The sequence below is a fragment of the Protomyctophum bolini genome (assembly GCF_963924005.1).
Source record: "Protomyctophum bolini genome assembly, chromosome: 19".
Classification (NCBI taxonomy): domain Eukaryota; kingdom Metazoa; phylum Chordata; class Actinopteri; order Myctophiformes; family Myctophidae; genus Protomyctophum; species Protomyctophum bolini.
In genome coordinates this window covers 12567606-12571825 of record NC_137880.1, presented here as the reverse complement: position 1 = coordinate 12571825, position 4220 = coordinate 12567606, and positions in this window count along the sequence as shown.

Here is a 4220-nt window from a genome sequence, read left to right as displayed (position 1 = left end):
TACTGTCTGCAGTTTCCAGTTTTTGTTATATTTTCTATCATAGGGTATAGGAAAACCAGGGCCCCATGCATGACTCCTTTATTTAACCACACTTTGAGAACGTATTGTTAAATGGTTCCTCGCACAATATTGTCACAAAGCAAAATCAGCTGATCTACAAGCTCTCAATGCTTTGTATCGTAACCAGTTTGCTCATAGATGATCACCATTATGAAAAAAATACAATACCTGGTGACTTCACACATAATTGAGAGCAAAAGATAAGGAAATGTTTTTACTGGTGACATAGGCCTATACTTGTGTGGTCAGTTATTTTTCTTTGTGGGAATCACTCACACTCACATCATGGGTTTATATCAGACAGACAAAAATAGCCTATGGCTGTACATGATGATCATGAACTTCATGATCACTATAGTTTCCAAGGCTGGCATGATCATGATCACCCAGTCCCAGACAATGAAAACCACCATGGCTTTTACATCTTCTGTTAATCCATGCATAGAAATAAATCCGTAATTTCACAATAACCAAGACTGGGGCAATACTTCTATATGAATTGAAGGCACCCTCTGCAGCCATATTCAAAATGCAGCTCAAGACCCACCTCTTTACTCTTGCCTTTAGTTGAGTTATTAAACCTGTTTGTTCTTACTGCCTTGCCTGTTTTACTGCTGTTTTTTTTATCTTGCTTTATTGTTGTTTTATGCTCTTTGCTAATGTTTTTTTATTGTCTTAAGGCCACTGTGTTTTTGCTTGCTTAATTGTTACTTTACGTGGTTTTTCTTCTTCTTCTGCCCTGTAAAGCATCTTATGCATTTTATGACATGAAAGGTGCTATATAAATAAAGTTTATTATTATTATTATTATTATCTGGGGAGAGGTTTTGTGCACATCATCAAATAATGAAGTTTCAGCCCAAATGTAAGTACTCAGCGCCATCTGCTGGTAAATATGCTACAAACATCCATGTCCATTTCTTATATTTTGTTGTAGACCGGCCTATGCTTCATTTAATTTGTCAATAGTTCACTTCCAAGGTTGCAGGCACAGAGAACATATATGTCAACACCAGGCCATGTAAATCATACATTTCTGAAGTTTATTACAGACACAGAGAAATGTATATATATACAGTGAGAACAGTGGATCTATGACGTCCCTATAGATTATGGAAACAAAGATAAGAACAGAATGAGCAGGAACAAGTATGCATCTCATCTCAACATTTCGCATACAGTCAATACTGATACAGTAGTGGACAGTCATGGTTATCAATATGCAGATAAGTATTTCCCCAAAGTAGCTGTTTCAGCTGGTTGATTGCATCAGCACATGCAGAAGTGGTGGAAAATGTACTCTGTATAGACTCTCTAATAATGGAAGAAATACTCTGTTACAAGTAAAAGTCCGGAATTCACTTGTGTAAGTACAAAAGTAAAGTAAAAGTACTTGCAGAATTTCAACAACCCAAAAGCACCAATACACTTTGTGATAGCATTTTATGTAGACATAGCATTCCACTCTATAGTGTATGCATTGTTTCATTATATAGATATTCCACTGTAAGGTTCTTAGTTTATGTATGAGTCTTGACGACAATTTTTTATGTATTTGATGTATTACCATGTTTCTGTTCTTGCTTACTGTAAATCGCTCTGGATTAAGAGCATCTGCTAAATGCCTAAATTGCAAACTGTGTTGAGTTGTAATGGCATAGGCCCAGTGGTGTAATGAGAGTGGCTAGGTATGATGCCAGGGATGCTTCCGAATTTCTTTTACATACTAATACTATATTTTAGATTTTTCATCAAATACAAGACACAACACAACAATATACAAGATATCAATTGACAGAAAAGCAAGCCCAACAAAACACACAAAGACGCATGCATGCACGCACGCACGCACAAGACAAGACATGTTTGGGATAGATGACCATCAGAAACAGGGAAAGTCAGAGAGTCTAATTGTGAAAGATGCACAGTTGCACAGTGCCTCAGAATACTCAATTTCTGAGGCACTGTGAATTACTGTGAGTCACTTCAATTTAACCACTTGTCTTAGACCCTCTACACTTAGTAGTTTAACTGTGCATTTTTTTCAGCCTACAGTAGTTTTACTGTAGGTCTATTCACCCAAAATAGCAGATCTACAAGCTCACAACGTGATACGCTGAGCTTGTAGGTCGGCTATATTTGGTGAATGCCCCCCCCCCCCCCCTAACCCCCCCAGAATAGGAATGCTGGGGTTTAAGTGGTTAAAAGCTGCAAGTATAAAAGTTGTTTTCAGTCTGTCCTATATATAACCCAAATATATTCGATAAAGTTTTCCTTGTTGTGAGTGACATATTGTATCTTTGGGGGAAAGATTTACATATTTACATAACGTTAATATGACAAGAGGTGCTGTAAAGTAACAATGTAATTCAGCGGTGCCGTGGAAGAAAAATATATATTTACAGGGGTGAACTGAGCCAAAAATGTTTGAGAACCAGTGCTGCACTATAGGCTATAATGTGATGTTCAATGCTCATTATTGCGACTGTAGGTTGCAGATTACTATGAATGAAAACCTGCACATCCAGACATCCTGTCAGTCCGTCCGTCCGTCGATTCGTCACACCTCGTGACACACTCCATAAATAGCCGTCTCCATATATGAAGATCACGACACTGACCTCAGTACATATATAGTACATGGAGAAGACTGGATCACCACCTAGATCTGCATATATGGAGCCAGCCAGAAACTCTACATCTGACCTCAATGGGTCTGACCTCAATTCGATGTCTCCCTTTTGACTGATACCTGTCCATTCAAACTCTAGACGGGCCTGCCCCAAAGTTATTAGTGCAGCTGTGCCCGGCAGCCGGAGAAAACTTGAGTTCTCAACAGGCCCGAAAATTAAAGCCTGGACCTACCTGGGCCCTCATCAAACCCTGCATGTACACTGCCCCTGTTGCCACTCTTAGATCTCCATATGGAGCTGACCTGTTCTGATATTCCATATGTTGATCTGACCTCATTAAACCCTGTACACTCGAAACACACTCCATATATGGCCAGTACAGATTTCATTCCATATGTTGATCTGACGGTCAGATGGGCCCCACATTGACCCCCCCATGCCAAAGCGCCATGACCGCCATCGCTCGCCCAGCAGTTTGCCGTCACCCAGGTGGATGCGTGCACGACCGCTTCTCGCCCTCAAGGTCTTACTGGTTATTTCTAATAAGCAGTGCTAATTGAGGGGTTATAAAGGCCAGGGATATTGTTTTTAAACTCTTGTTTCCTTTAGGTGAAAAGTAAACTTGACTTCGCTTCTTCCTTTAATAAACAAATTCAAAGTAAATATATTAGGCCTACTCTACTGTATTTAAATCACTGTATAGCCTACAAGTGATAACTGATACTGACTCCAGTAGGCCACCTGCACTTCAGTTCTGCAGTTACATTGCCTGCTTGTTTCTATGAAACTGGCCACACCTTTTTAATTCACCATCACAAAGGACTTTTGTGATTGGTGAAAATTGTCTATGCTGTTGCACTTCTGACACAAACGCACTCCCACGCACGCACGCACGCACACGCACGCACGCACGCACACACACACACACACACACACACACACACACACACACACACACACACACACACACACACACAATTCTGTCCATTTGTTTCGTTTTCATTCATTGTATTGATTTATTGTTAATTCAACAATCAATCTAGGCTACCTACAGTAGAGGGCAGCATAGGACTGTTGTTGACTTAAGTTTCCCTCTGGATCTCAACAGTGGATGTACTTCAAATGTACCCTGCGCCTGCTCACCCTGCTGTACACGAAGTGAGTCCACACATGTCTGTGTATTTGTATTGTCTATTCTACTCTACTCTACAGCTACACATCTCGTAAAGGCCGACTTGGCGAAATATCGCTATTAAAGGCTATAATTATTATGTATCAGAAGAAACTATACTGTAGGCTATACCGTTGCCAATCGGTATGCTAAGTTGACAGAGAAAGAACTTCCAGTCAAAAAAAGAATAGGCTACCCTTCGAGTTTCAGCCAGGCTAGCAACACCCAGAAATCGTTATTATGTTAATAAGAGACTCTGGCTGTAGTAGGACTCTTGCAAGTTGCATTGAAACTAAGCCCCGCCCACACGTCTCTGCCTCGCCAGCTCACCTGCTCAGGTAAAAACAACGTCAAAA